Raw genomic sequence first — 16052 nt, forward strand, 5'->3', positions numbered from 1 at the left:
TTTCTCTCAAATATTGTTCACAAATCTGTCTAAGCCCAGGTTCACACTGGGCTGTCGGAATGAAGCTGAACTTGCACGATTTCACTCCGGCTTGTCAGTCCTGATTTTGGGCGCTAATACAGAGACACCTGTGCAGGTTTTTGCACATATGCCAATGTAAATTGCGGCCCAAAAATCACAAAAAGTAACGCTTAGGATGGTGCCATTGCCATCAATTGCCGCCGATTTGACATGTCAAATCGCATGCCAAAACACACCAGTGTAAACCAGGGCTCAATCTGTGTTAGTGAGCACTTCTCCTTTGCCGAGATAATACATCCACCTCACAGGTGTGGCATATCAAATGCTGATTAGACAGCAGGATTATTGCACAGGTGTGCCTTAGGCTGGCCACAATAAAAGGCCATTCTAATGCTGGCCATACACATAAATTATAAGAATTTTCGCTCTTATTTCAAACCACCAGTGGACTGCAGCAACAGCCGATTTTCGTGCGGCCATCGAATTTTAATAATCGGACATGTTGGAAATTTTTTGAAAAAACAAACGATTTTCTCATCAATGATGGGAGAATCGTGTGAGAAATGTAATCAAAAAAGAAATGCGCATGTGCAAGAAAAGAAAATTCCCGGAAAAAAAAGAAGATTCCTCGAAAGAAAAGAAGATTCCCAGACACAAAAATTATTTTCTGTAGGAACATGAGGTGAAATTGAAGGTTTGGTTGGTCGAATTTCGAAATCAATTGTGGCACCATCGGATCACAAAACTCACAAATTTTCTGATTTTCAAAAGAAAGTTCTTTCGAAATTCGATCCGTGTATGGCCAGCATATGGCTGCTTTCACACTGGGGCATCAGGGGCGTCGGCGGTAAAGTGACGCTATGTTTAGTGGCGCTTTACCGTCCTTTTTGCAGTGCTTTAAAGGGTTAAAATCAGCCACAAAGTGCCACTGCAGCGGTGCTTTGCCAGCGGTTCGGCAGCTTTCACATTGATTTCAATAGGCAGGGGCACTTTAGAAGCGGTGTATACACCGCTTCCAGTGCCAGTGCACCGTTCCAGTGTGAAAGCTCTCTGGCTTTCACATTGGAGTGAGAGGAGAGGCACTTTCATGGAGCTTTGCATGCGCTATTTTTAGCGTTATATCGCCTGCAATTCACCTCAGTGTGAAAGCAGCCTAAAATGTGCAGTTTATCACACAGCACAATGCCACAGATGTCGCAAGTTTTAAGGGAGCGTGCAATTGGCATGCTGGCTGCAGGAATGTCCACCAGAGCTGTTGCCTTTGAATTAAATGTTCATTTGTCTACCATAAGCTGTCTCCAAAGGCGTTTCAGAGAATTTGGCAGTACATCCAACGGGCCTCACAACCGCAGATCACATGTAACCACACCAGCCCAGGACCTCCACATCCAGCATCTTCACCTCCAATAGCGTCTGAGACCAGCCATCCAGACAGTTGCTGCATCAATCGGTTTGCATGACGAACTGCAATCAGATTGAGACCCCGATGAGGACGACAAGCATGCAGATGAGCTTCCCTGATACGGTTTCTGACATTTTGTGCAGAAATTCTTTGGTTATGCAAACCGATTGTTGCAGCAACTGTCTGGGTGGCTGGTCTCAGATGATCTTGGAGGTGAAGATGCTGGATGTGGAGATCCTGGACTGGGGTGGTTACACGTGGTCTGCGGTTGGGAGGTTGGTTGGATGTACTGCAGTTCATATAAATGGTGACCACACTGCCAAATCTGGGCCTCTATTAAAAGAAGATGGGATGCTGAGGTAAACCTTAACCACTTACCCCCCGGACCATATTGCTGCCCAAAGACCAGAGTACTTTTTGCGATTCGGGACTGCGTCGCTTTAACAGACAATTGCGCGGTCGTGCGACGTGGCTCCCAAACAAAATTGGCGTCCTTTTTTTCCCACAAATAGAGCTTTCTTTTGGTGGTATTTGATCACCTCTGCGTTTTTTATTTTTTGCGCTATAAACAAAAATAGAACGACAATTTTGAAAAAAATGAATATTTTTTACTTTTTGCTGTAATAAATATCCCCCAAAAATATATAAAAAAACTTTTTTTTTCCTCAGTTTAGGCCGATACGTATTCTTCTACATATTTTTCGTAAAAAAAAATCGCAATAAGCGTTTATTGATTGGTTTGCGCAAAAGTTATAGCGTTTACAAAATAGGGGGTATTTTTATGGCATTTTTATTAATATTTTTTTTTTACTAGTAATGGCGGCGACCAGCGATTTTTTTTTCGGTATTGCGACATTATGGCGGACACTTCGGACATTTTTGACACATTTTTGGGACCATTGGCATTTTTATAGCGATCAGTGCTATAAAAATGCATTAGATTACTATAAAAATGCCACTGGCAGTGAAGGGGTTAACACTAGGGGGCGGGGAAGGGGTTAAGTATGCCTGGGTGTGTTCTTACTGTGGGGGGGGGGGGTGGCCTCACTAGGGGAAACACTGATCTTCTGTTCATACATTGTATGAACAGAAAATCAGCATTTCCCCTGCTGACAGGACCGAGAGCTGTGTGTTTACACACACAGCTTCCGTTCCCCGCTCTGTACCGAGCGATCGCGTGTGCCCGGCGGCGATCGCGCCCGCCGGGCACACGCACGGGAGTCGGGGGCGAGCGGGCGGCACGCGTGCGCCCCTAGTGGCGGCTAATAGGCAGGACGTCATATTACGTGCTCTCGCCTAGGAGAGCCACCTTGTGGACGTATTTCGACGGTGCGGCGACGGCAAGTGGTTAAGCAATGGGTTGAATTTAGAAATGAGAGGGTTTCTTTTTTACGTGGAAAACAGTATAAACATGTTTGTATAAAAAGTCATGTAACTCTTAGTCAACCACATAATACATTTTTTTGTATAACCTTTACAAATATACAATTTTCTTTGTTATTGTTTGTATTATATTTTTTATATGGCTTTTTTCAATAAAGCCAAATACATTTCTAAAGTATATACTGCCATGGAAACAAGATGTATCAGTAGACTATTGTGCATATAGAATGGCTCAGGAAGGACACACCAGAAAAAAATATATTCTTTCAAACTGCATACAGGAAGTCATGGGTAGAAATAATAAAATTACAAAAAAAAAAGATGATATATGATATATATATATATATATATATATATATATATATATATAATATATACTATAATCCCCCCTCCACCAAATGATTTGGAGGGGTGGCCCAGTACATTTGGCAATATAGTGTGGATGAGCAAGTTTGGGGTGGAGTAACTTGACTGGCCTGCATAGAATCCTGACCTCAACCTGATAGAACACATTTGGGATGAATTAGAGCGGATACTGTGATCCAGGCCTTCTCATCCAACATCAGTGCCTGACCTCACAAATGCGCTTCTGGAAGAATGGTCAAACATTCCAACAGACACTCCTAAACCTTGTGGACAGCCTTTCCAGAAGAGTTGAAGCCGTTATAGTTGTAAAGTGTGGGCCAATTTTATATTGAATATTGGGATGTCTTTAAAGTGGAGGTTCACCCGTATATATGACTATTTCCCCCTAGATGGATGCTCGTTTTGACTAGGGGAATCGGGTAGATGTTTTAAAATATGAGCAGTATTTACGGTTTACGAGATGCATCTTCTCCATCGCATCCGGGTATGGGCTGCGGGACTGGGCGTTCCTATTTTTATTGACAGTCTTCCGAGAGGCTTCCGACGGTCGCATCCATCGCGTCACGATTTTCCGAAAGAAGCCGAACGTCGGTGCGCAGGCGCAGTATAGAGCCGCACTGACGTTCGGCTTCTTTCGGCTACTAGTGACGCGATGGATGCGACCGTCGGAAGCCTCTCGGAAGACTGTCAATCAAGAAGGAACGCCCGTTCCCGAAGACCCATACCCCGGAAGCGACGGAGAAGATGCATCTCGAAAACGGGTAAGTACCTGTTATATTTTAAAACAAATAGCCGATTCCCCTAGACAAAACGAGCAGGAATCTAAGGGGAAAAGGGCAAAAAACAAACAAATGGGTGAACTCCCGCTTTAACGATCATGTGCGTGTAAAGGCATACATCCCAATATTTTTGACAATATAGTATAGTATATAACTTTAGTGACCAAATGTGCAGGATGATAGACTGATGGTGGAACTGCTTACAACTGATTGCATGTGATAACATGGGCACGTGACTCATTTACGTAAATTATCCTATGTGGTTAGAAAAGTCAAATTTATTTACAAAAAAAAAACAATGATTTTGCGTTAACTGCTTGCTGACCAGCCACCGTCATTATACTACGCGGCCGATTTAAGAGCAAAAGCCAGCGCGTGTATGCGTCACGACTCTGGAGCCGATGTGCGTGGCTGGTGGTCGCGATGTCCATAGGCCACCTGTGATCGCTCCGCAGAGAGCCAGAGCTGGGATCTGTCAATGTAAACAAACAGATCCCTGTTCTGACAGGGGAGGAGAGAGAGATCGTCTGTTCCTCGTGATCAGGAACAACGAGCTCTCTCTACTCCCAGTCAGTCCACTCCCTAGGGCACACTTTAAGGGTCACTAAAGGAATTTTTTTTGTTCTGTTCTGAACACTTCCTGGTTGTCTGTTTCCTGATGGGAGCTTTCTCTCTGTGGTCACTAATCAAGGAGGTGCGCTTACTGTGTGTCTAAAACCCCTCAACACCAATCAGTTTTGTTTTCCAAACCATCACTGCCCTGTATTGGCTCTGTGCAGCAGAGAAGCAGGAAACATGCAAAAACTAAACTGAAACTGTAGGTACATTATATGATTGATTTGTATCTATTTTTAATCATTTTTAAAAGCAATCAGTTAACTATTATGTCTCTATACCCTGTAAACAGTCATTTCAGCAAAAAAAATGTTTTCCTTTACAACTCCTTTAACCCCTAGATCACCCCCTAGTGTTAACCCCATTACTGCCAGTGTCATTTATACAGTAATAAGTGTCTATTTTTAGCATTGATCGCTGTATAAATGTCACTGGTCCCAAAAAAATGTCAAAAGTGTCCGCTCTGTCTGCCGAAATGTCGCAGTCCCACTAAAAATCGCTGATCACCGCCATTAATAGTAAAAAAAAATGTATAATAAAAATGCCATAAATATATTCCCTATTTTGTAGACACTATAACTTTTGCGCAAACCAATCAATATACGCTCATTGCAATTTTTGAACCAAAAATACGTAGAAGAATACATATTGGCCTAAACTGATGAAAAAAATGAGTCTTTGTTTTTTTTTTTGGATATTTATTAGAGCAAAAAGTAAAAAAAAACATTAAGGGGGTAAATCTTTCAGTGGCTGAAGTGGTTAACCACTTAACCCCCAGACCATATTGCTGGTAAAAGACCAGAGCACTTTTTGCGATTCGGCACTGTGTCGCTTTAACTGACAATTGCGCGGTCGTGCGACATGGCGTCCAAACAAAATTGGCGTCCTTTTTTCCCCCACAAATAGAGCTTTCTTTTGGTGGTATTTGATCACCTCTGCAGTTTTTAGTTTTTGCGCTATAAACCAGAATAAAGCGACAATTTTGAAAAAATGAATATTTTTTACTTTTTGCTATAATAAATATCCCCCCAAAATATATAAAAAAACTTATTTTTTCCTCAGTTTAGGCCGATACGTATTCTTCTACATATTTTTCGCAAAAAAATCACAATAAGCATTTATTGATTGGTTTGCGCAAAAGGTTTAGCGTTTACAAAATAGGGGGTATTTCTATGGCATTTTTATTAATATTTTTTTTTTACTAGTAATGGCGGCGATCAGCGATTTTTTTTTCGGTACTGCGACATTATGGCGGACACTTCGGACACTTTTGACACATTTTTGGGACCATTGGCATTTTTATAGCGATCAGTGCTATGAAAATGCATTGGATTACTATAAAAATGCCACTGGCAGTGAAGGGGTTAACACTAGGGGGCGGCGAAGGGGTTAAGTATGTTCCCTGGGTGTGTTCTAACTGTAGGGGGGGTGGACTGACATGGGGAAATGACTGATCTTCTGTTCATACATTGTATGAACAGAAGATCAGCATTTCTCTCCCTGACAGGACCAAAAGCTGTGTGTTTACACACACAGCTCCTGGTCCTCGCTCTGTAACGAACGATCTTGTGTGCCCGGCGGCGATCGCGCCTGCCAGTCACGCTCACGGGAGTCGGGGGCCTGCGCCCCTAGTGGCCTGCGCGAGAGCCGACGTATAGCTACGGGCTCTCGCGCAGGGGAGCCGACCTGCCGCCGTATGGCTGGTCGGCAAGCAGTTAAACGACGTTTAAAAAAAAAATGTGTCTGTAAATATTGACAAAAATTGTGCGTTAAGCTGTAAAGAGCCCTTTCACACTGTACCGCCCTGAGCACTGGAGGTAAAACGCCGCCATTTTTAGCTTTATCGTTGGATTTGCATCGCTTTTCGGCCGAAAAAGGGTTAAAACCGCCGCCACAGCATCGTTTTGCTGGCGGTACGTTGCCGCTGCCCATTGATTTCACCGCTTCTAATACGCTCCAAAGAAGCTGCTGCCAGGACTTTTTCTGATGCCCTGTCAGCACACCGCTTCAGTGTGAAAGCCCTCGGGCTTTCACACTTCAGTGAATGGAGCAGCTGTTTTAGATAGGGTGACCAGACATCCCCGGTTTCAGGGGACAGTCCCCTGATTGAGGACACTGTCCCCATAACAAGTCTGTTCCCGGTTTTGTCCCTGGATTGGATTTGAACAGGGGCTGGGGAAATTTCAAAGACAGTCAGTGCTCCTACTAGCTTAGGAGGGTGTATTTTTTTCAATTATCTGTCCCCCTTTTTGATGATCATGTGCTGGTTGGAGTGGAGGGAATATTTCTTCTGTTTCGAGTGCATGACCATTCCGCTCCGCTCGCTGTTCTTCTGCAGGGCCTTGACAGGGGGAGGCAGAAAGGGAAGCTGCCCTGGGCACTGTGGTATCATGTGAGGTGGAGGGGGCACCACAAGGAGATTGGGGGGGGGGATTTGTGATTAGAAGAATTCAGGTGGTAAAAATTGTGCTAGAAGTGGTGATTTGGGTGGATTTGTGTTGGAAGGGGAAGATGATTTATACTAAGTAAGAGGAGGGATTTGAAGGGTTTTTGCTATAAAAGTAAAACAATAGAGGGGAAATATTTTATGCAGGGGGGGGGGGGGTTGTGCTAGTAGGGATGATTGGGGGGTATTTGTGCTAGGAGGGGAAATTTGTGCTGGGTTGTGATATTATGGGGGACAGGATTTTGTGCTGAAGGGGGGGATTTGGAGTGGAGGGGGGAATTGTGCTTGGAGGGGAAATGTGAGGGGTAGAGGATTTGTGCTATGAGGGGGAATTTATTTTGGGGGGATTAATGCTGTGACATCCGAGAAGAGAGATTATTTAAGACGGAGAGGATGGTGGGGCAAAGATTTTGGCTGGGAGGGGCAGTTTCAGCAGGCAGGCAGATTTGCACTGGGAGGAAGAAGAATTTATACTTAGGGAGTAAGCGATTTTTTTTGGGGGGGGGGGTGGGATTTTTGCTGACGCATAACGCTCATAGATCTTGAGGGAAAAGGGGGGCGCAATGTGGCATGTTCGCCCTGGGCTCTAGATGACCTTGTCCCGGCACTGTTCTTCTGCCTTGGCTCAAGTCCCAGCCAGCTGCCTGCCTGCTTATCTCCTTGCTTTCCCTGGGGGAGTGATCTTCCTCCGCTCCCCACCCAGTAGTAGCCAGGGCCCGGAGAGTAAGACTTGACAGGCTGTGAGGCGGGCGGCGATGAGCAGAGAGTTGCTGATTGTTCTTCAGTAATGTGCACTCCAGAACCCAAATCGTCATTGAATGGACCTTCGCTGTGCTGAAGAGCAGGTTCTGCTGCATCTCATTTTCTGAGATATGCTCCTAAGAAAGTTGGGGATGTGTTTCTGGTCTGCTGCATCCTCCCACAACATCGCCCAGCATGCTAGTCTGCTGCAGGACATTGATGTCGAGCTAATGGAGGACAAAGAGCACATCTTTACACCCAAAGTATCTCAAAATCCTCTAGGCAATGTATATTGACAGCAGTTGATTAACCAGTACTTCACCAGGTGAGTTTTTGTGATATTTTAGATTTCTATTTCTGCAGATGGTACAGCTTCTTCTCCTCTCTGCTGTCTGTTCTCTTTGGGTCTTCTTTGCATTGTTGAAACAGTGATGGCCTCTGTACTTGTGCTTTGTGTCATCAAAACATCACCTTGCACTGCGTTTTCATTCTCAACCAGTGTTGTAGGAGGAAACTATGCAATTACTTCACTGACAATTCCAGTTGGAATTGAGTCTTCCCTATCGGAAAAGAGTATGTAGACAAAAGTTAGACTTACCTAATCCAGTTTTGCACAACTGTTGGTTTAAAGTACAAAAATTTTGGCTGCACCTACAGCTATCCCGCATTGTCTTCTAAATAGTGTACTAACCTAAGAACAATGGCCCAGATTCTCAAAGGGCTTACGACGGCGCAACGCCATGTACGCCGTCGTAAGTCCTAATCTGGGCCGTCGTATCTATGCGACTGATTCTTAGAATCAGTTAAGCATAGATATCCATTAGATCCGACAGGCGTAAGGCTCTTACGCCGTCGGATCTTAAATGCAATTATTTTTTTGTCCGCCAGGTGTCGCCTCCGTCGTTTTCCCCGCCGAGTATGCAAATTAGCTATGCAAATTCCTTGCGACGTCATTTGGAGCAATGCACCCTGGGATATTTTACGGACGGCGCATGCGCAGTACGTTCGGCGCGGGAACGCGCTAAATTTAAATACTACACGCCCCCTACCCGCCTAATTTGAATTAGGCGGGCTTGCGCCGGGTTATTTACGCTACGCCGCCGCAACTTTACACGCAAGTGCTTTGTGAATAAAGCATTTGCCTGTAAAACTTGCGGCGGCATTACGTAAATGAGATACGTTATGCCAGCACAGTTTTGCGCGATTCTACGAGAATCTGGGCCAATGTCTATGCTATGCCATTGGTGGAAGTCACATCAATAAGATTAATAAAAAAAATAAAATAAAACCCAGCATTACTCACCTTTACTTTGACTGCAGGAATTAAATCCTTTGCCAATTCCTGAAACTGTGTCTTGATCAATGTATGGCATTAGCAGCTCCTCATAGTTGGTGAATTTAACCAATTTTTCTAACCCCAAAACAATTTTCTTTCTGCAAAGAATGTTAAATAAAGAAAAAACGATCATTAACCTCCCTGGCGGTTTTACGAAGTGTGGACAGATTTAGGTGTGATATTACTAAGGCCCCATACACACGATAGAATCCATCCGCTGAAAAATCCCAGCGAATGGGTTTCAGCGGATAGATCCTATGGTGTGTACACTCCAGCGGATCTGTTTCCGCGGATATATCTCCCCTGGGATGGATTCCAGTAGATCGAATATTCGCTGACATGCTAAACAAATCCATCTGCTGGAATCCATCCCAACGGATGGATCCGCTGGTCTGTATAGACTCACCGGATCCATCCGTCCGTAGGGATCCCCCGCATGCGTCGTAATGATTCGACGCATGCGTGGAATTCCTTATATGACAGCGTCGCGCACGTCGCCGCGTCATAATCGCGGCGACGGCGCGACACGTCATCGCCAGAGGATTTCGGCGCGGATTTCAATGCGATGGTGAGTACACTCCATCGCAGAGAAATCTGCTGAAATCCTCCAGAGGATTTATCTGCGGAAACGTTCCGCTGGAACGTATTCGCGGATAAATCCTCTCGTGTGTATGGGGCCTAAGAGTTACAGGCCTACAATATAAAATGCCAAATTTCTATGCAAAACTGCTTTGAGTCGCAAAAATCTGACATAATCATACTGCCAGGGTGGCTACAAGCAAACATACCAAAAAAATGAAACTAAACAAAATAAAATAAATAACCATAAAAAATAAAGAAATAAAAAAAAAGGGAAAGGATAACATTTTTCTCTTCCTTTTAAACAAAGTTGAAATACATATCTTTACATACCTTTCTTTATTATTAATGGAGAGTTTCTTTTTTAGTGTTCCCTTTATATCTTGATAATGTTTTCAAATGTTTGCCTCTGTCCTTGGGGCTATGCCAATTGTGTTGACAGCGTTGGTAATCTTCTGCCACTGTTTTTTTTTTTTTCCATGCGGATTCTGTCTTGACATTTTGGGGCCCATCAATTTGTCAAACAAAGACACAAGATGCTTGATAATTGCTAGGTTTTCTGCATGTGTAAACGTAAACATTTTGGACACTCGGTTTTCTTCTGTGCTGTTTTCTTTGAGAGCAAGCTCTTTTCCTCTAGACTATCACTGCTGTTACGCTCTTGTTTTTTTTTCCATAAATTTCTTGGTGTACTTCCCTGCACTCTTATCTTGACTGCTGTCACTGCACTCTTCCTACAGTGGTTTGTATGTTTTGTCTTTGACTTCATTGTCTATTTCTGTGCCTCTGCCTTCACTACTACTGTTGATAGTACTTCTTCCATAACCCTAAGGCCTTGTACACACGGCCAGACATGTTCGATGAAAACGGTCCGCGGACCGTTTTCATCGGACATGTCTGCTGGGAGGTTTTGGTCTGATGTGTGTACACACCATCAGATCAAAATCCCCGCGGACAGAGAACGCGGTGACGTATACGACACCGACGTTCTCTGACGCGGAAGTTCAATGCTTCCACGCATGCGTCGAATCAATTTGACGCATGCGCGGGATTTCGGGCCGCTGGTTATACGTCATAACCAGCGGACATGTCCGATGAGTCATACTGACCATCGGACATGTCCGACGGACAAGTTTCTTAGCATGCTAAGAAACTTTTGTCTGCTGGAAACCTGTCCGCTAGCCCAGGAATCTGATCCGGTAGGCTCTACACACGGTCGGACATGTCCGCGGAAACTGGTCCGCGGACCAGTTTCAGCAGACATGTTCGGTCGTGTGTACGAGGCCTCAGAATAAAGAAAATGTTAAAGTCTTGCATTACACTATGTTATGGTGTCATGAATACAGTGATGTTCGTGCCTCGAATACGTCCATTGCAAAAATAATGAAGAATACATTTTAGTATTCAAAATTTACCTTTATGATGTCACAATTGTTATACTTACATTTGTTGTTTTGCAAAGCGCTTTACAACATGAGGGCATACATTACAGTTATAATACAATTCAATACAGGAGGAATCAGAGGGCCCTGCTCATTAGAGCTTACAATCTAGGAGGGAAAACATGATTGTTAACTATACAGTTTACTATTCTTTTACAATCAAATACCTTTATTGATCGTTTTCTGTACGTTCTTTCACCTTTTTCTTCAACAATCCTGAGGTGGTCTACAACAGAAAAATTACAATGGGAGAGGGAAAGTAAAAAGGAGAGAAAGAGAATAAAGAGAGAGAGAGAGAGAGAGAGAGGGGGAGGGAGAGAGAGAGGGAGAGAGAGAGAGAGAGAGAGAGAGAGAGAGGGAGAGAGAGAGAGAGAGAGAGAGAGAGAGAGAGAGAGAGAGAGAGAGAGAAAGGAAGGAGTGGGTACTGTGCACTGTACTCCTGTCTCAGTCATGCAAAATTCCTTGAGGTTGGAAATAAAATTGGGTATTATACAAAAAAAAGGATTAGGTCAAAATACTTAACAACCTTAAATTCTGTACATTTAATGTACTGCATAGCGTCTCCAATTCCACATTTGCAGACTGCTGCATTTGTAATATAAACAAAAAACACAGTGGGTTACATGTATACAGGCATATCCCACTTTAAGTACACAATGGGGTTTATTTACTAAAGCTGGAAAGCTCAAAACCAGGCTCACTTCTGCATAGAAACCAATGAGCTTCCAACCCCAGCTTGTTCAATTAAGCTTTGGTAATAAAACCTGGAAGCTCATTGGTTTTTATGCAAAAGTGAGCCTGATTTTGCACCTTCCAGCTATAGTAAAAACCCCATTGTGTACTTAAAAGTTTGGTATGCCCATTTGGTATGCTAAAAAATAGCATGCGTCAATGAAGAGTATGCAGTGCATGTTGGGTGCAGCAGTGCGCATTCTTGTGCATGCATATATTTGCCAACATTATTGAAGCGCATGCAGAGTTTCCTAGCAGTGGCGTGTATGGTGGATGCAGTATTGTACCTTTGAAAAAGTCACATGACGAAACACGTCAGTTGACCAGCTTGCACACACGTCCTACGTCCCAGTCGGTTTAGGGGATTGCGGCAGTGGAATGCACCAAGACAGCACCTTGCATCCCCAGTGCGGAACGGAAGGAAATCAACTATTTTTTTGTTTTTAATATACCTTGCATGGTATTCAGTCCTATTTGGGACCTCTTTTTTATACAATAAATTTCTGTTTTTTAATTTACTACACCATGTGGGCTTTCCCTATGTGTCTGTGATTTGCCCAAGTGACACGCCGGCTTAGGAGCTCACCCATCAGGGTCTGATCGGTGGATCAGCACTGGAATAACAGCAGGAAATCAGCCTATCTATGAGAGGAGAGGCTCAACTGTCCCACTACCTTCTGTTTATCACCCCATCAGGGGTACACAGCTCTGGTGAGTGGGGACCTACAGGGGGAGCACGAAAGTCACCTTGCCAGCAGTTTGATGTCTAACACGTGAAGATCACACACAAGTCACCCTTCATATCTGTTGGAATTAGAAATATATTCAGTGACTTATTTAGTTATTATTTTTATTTTTGATTACTTATTTGGTTTTCCCCCTTTAGCACCATTGTTATGGGTATTTCTTAAAGCACAGGCTGCACTGTGTTAAGAATTAGACACCAATATCACACAGCACGGCTGCCCTGCCCCAGTTTTTTCTTTATGATACATTTTTGTGATTTATGCACACCATACTATGAGAGATCAGTTATCATATTCCTCATGGTACACATGTTACAACTAATTTGCACACTGTACACGCATAGCATAGCAGATCACTAGACCTCATATTTTTTCTTCACATTATAAGGTCGATTATCAGCCAGTTTGCCTGCACAGGATCCTGACACAGTATCATATCACAGCCAGGGAGACATTTCCCGATCTCTGCAGCCGAGCATCGGGACAATGTCTCTCTGGCTGTGATTAGCGCAGCGCGGTGCAGACTTCCTGGCGGGAACTGCACGTGTACGATGCGAACACGCCGGAGCTCAGCCCTAGAGGCGGTAAGGCATAAACACACAAGGCTGGTTTAACAAAACATTTTGCGCTTGTTCACTGAAACTGTCCTCACTTCAACCACCAAGTCAATGAAAACAGTACTTAGTCCCCAAAAATATTGCAGCTTAACAAATCTTAGATGTGATGGTTGCATTCATTTTCTAATTTAGGCTTTTTCCATTTATTTTCATTTGGTGATCTTGCCAGTATTATTTTTCAGGTGGAGGTATATAGGGCCCTTCTGTATGAATGGAGCCTCTGAATATCTTGGTTGTCTGGGCTACCAACCAAATGGACTAAGAACAACTGGAGGATGCAGAGGGCACTTGAGCAGCACTCAAAGAGGTAGAAGCAACCTCTAGAGAAATAGAAAGAGATGCACTCCTAAGTGCAGTGAAGACCCCCCGGGGAGTGGAGAAGACCCCACGGAGAGTGGAGAAAACCCCCCCGGAGAGCGGAGAAGACCCCCGGAGCTGACTAATAAATTATTTTAAAACCCTGTGTTGTGTGTTTATTTTATTTTATACTTTTCCTCCAGGTGAATGGGTAGGGGTACGATGTACCCCATATTCATTCACCTAGGGTGGGGGGCCGGTATCTGGGGGCCCCCTTGTTAAAGGGGGCTCCCAGATTCCGATAAGCCCCCCACCCGCAGACCCCGACAACCAATTGTCCATTAATTGATCTATTTAGCATTTCAGTCGACATTTACGCACCCCACTCCTGATGACTGGCTTTAAACGCCAAGAAATGCCTCAAGTCTATACTCAGGGATGCCAAGTCAAGTTTGTCCAACAATAAATTTTTATTAACCTTACTGTATATATTTTTCCATAGGATAATTATGTTCACTATATCTGTATGTCCATTTATTGATTGTGACTGCTTTTTTAATCATGTATATCCAATATGAATAATTAAATATGTTATTGTAACCACTATGATTTGAATTATGCCTTTGTCTGCATGATTTGTGTACCATTTAATATGATACACATTACACATAACTCATGTTTAGTACTGCTATTTCATTTATTGGATTTATTACTCAGCAGTCTCATATGGAAGCAGAGAATTCCTTGTTAGGATCGTGACATATAATCCATTTTTTTACTTCCTAAAAAATTCTTTAGACAACACACCCTCGCCTCATATAAAGTCCCATGACCCCTTCTCTCCTTTTTTGCATCCAGGGATGGAGGCTTGGCTTGTGTAACCTGAGGGTTCTATTGGGTCATTTTCTGTTTAGTAGATTTCCATAATTTGGTTATAGTTAGTCTAGCCGCTAGGAGTTTATGGGTGACTACTTTGCGTAAAAGGGGGTTATGGATTCTATAGTTGGGCTGAGAAGAGCCAAGCCAGGGGACGGGACAACAAAGGCCTTAATAATGTCTGACAGTATATTGAATACTTCGATCCAGTATACCCTAAGCCAGGGGTGTCAAACTCAATTTCATTGTGGGCTGCATCAGCATTATGATTGCCCTCAAAAGGGCCAGTTGTATCTGTAAGATTAGTTGTCCAGAGCATCCCCTCCCCTTTACATTAGATGTCAAGAGCCACACCACCAATCAGAAGTTGAGTGACCCACTCTCCCTTACATCACAGTGCCCCCTTTCCTTATGCTGCTGCTGGGAAGAAGCTGGATGCATTGCTTGAAAGCAGAAAGTAAGGGCCATGAGTAGGACCAGAGGAGGGCTAAAGATCTCCAGCAGCTGCAGGAGAGGTGTGAGGGCCACATGAAATGGCATGGAGGGCCGAATTCGGCCCGCGGGCCTTGTGTTTGACACCTATGCCCTAAGCCATGGACAGTTCCAAAGAATATGAGTCAGGGAGCCTATTCCACCACACTCTCTCCAACATGAGGGAGATGATTGGAGGCTAAATTATGAGATCCTCAAAGGGGTCAAATACCACCACTGATTGATTTTTTGAGATAGCTCCCAGAGGGAGCAACAAGTAGCTCACTGTATTGATTTACATGTATTTTGCGATTGGTGGGGAGTATTATTGTAGTCCTAGATCTGCTTCCCACTGTATGAATAGGAGGGATTTCACAAAACCATGTTTTTCTTGGAAAAGATTATAAAATAAAGAGATGCGTTTTGCGGCTGGGGATTGAGGCAAGAAATATAGCCAGGCTTCCTGACTGAATTTCTGGTGAAAAGAGATGTTGTTTTATTTAAATAATCCATCCTTTGATGGATCTGGTCAGAGTAATGCCCAAGTATGCTATGCCCGCCTCATGCCAGAGATAAGAATAATTGTGTTGCAATAGGTTACATGATGTACCATCTAAGCCTAGATCTAATATGTGGCATTTGGAGGTATCATCCTTATAATAAGAGACATCACTAAATTGTTGTAGTATAGCCTGTACTGTTGCCAGGGAGGTTTGGGGATTAGAAATTCTCAAGATGATGTCATCAGCAAATAGGCTGATTTTGTGTTCATATGCCCTATATGAAAGCCAGATGTGAATGAAAATGTTCCACCAGGGGCTCCATAATTAAATTAAAGGTCAGAGGGGATGATGGGCACCCCTGTATGACAGTATTTCTTTGAATTGTTTATAGTATTGCCCAGGTAGACCATCTAGACCAAGTGATTTGCAGATGGGGAGATACGGACCTCAAATAATATTTTACGGACCTCAAATAAAGTAAAGGAGGCATTCAAGGTGGCAGGGTGGTCCTATGTTAGTGAGGAGAGGTTAATTTAATTAATAACACTTTCACTATGACCCAATGATGGTTGGACATTTAGTGGGTCGTCTTTGTTATACTGTGTATTAAAGTAACAACTAAATACATCCTGTGGGTCTATGAGTTTTTCTTTAGTAAAAGGATGAAAAAGGTGAGATAATAGTTTTATGGGGAATGTCA

At 43.5% G+C, this 16052-nt stretch overlaps 1 long non-coding RNA gene across 1 annotated transcript in view; it reads right to left on the bottom strand.

The window, feature by feature from the left end:
- Positions 1 to 10001: 10001 nt before the first annotated feature.
- The window catches only part of LOC120917443, a 34058-nt gene continuing 28007 nt past the window's right edge, over positions 10002 to 16052 (bottom strand). The window contains exon 2 of the long non-coding RNA XR_005744196.1: positions 10002 to 10495. This is a non-coding gene — a long non-coding RNA (uncharacterized LOC120917443). The remainder of the gene's footprint in view (positions 10496 to 16052) is intronic.

This window comes from Rana temporaria, chromosome 11 (genome assembly GCF_905171775.1).
Source record: "Rana temporaria chromosome 11, aRanTem1.1, whole genome shotgun sequence".
Classification (NCBI taxonomy): domain Eukaryota; kingdom Metazoa; phylum Chordata; class Amphibia; order Anura; family Ranidae; genus Rana; species Rana temporaria.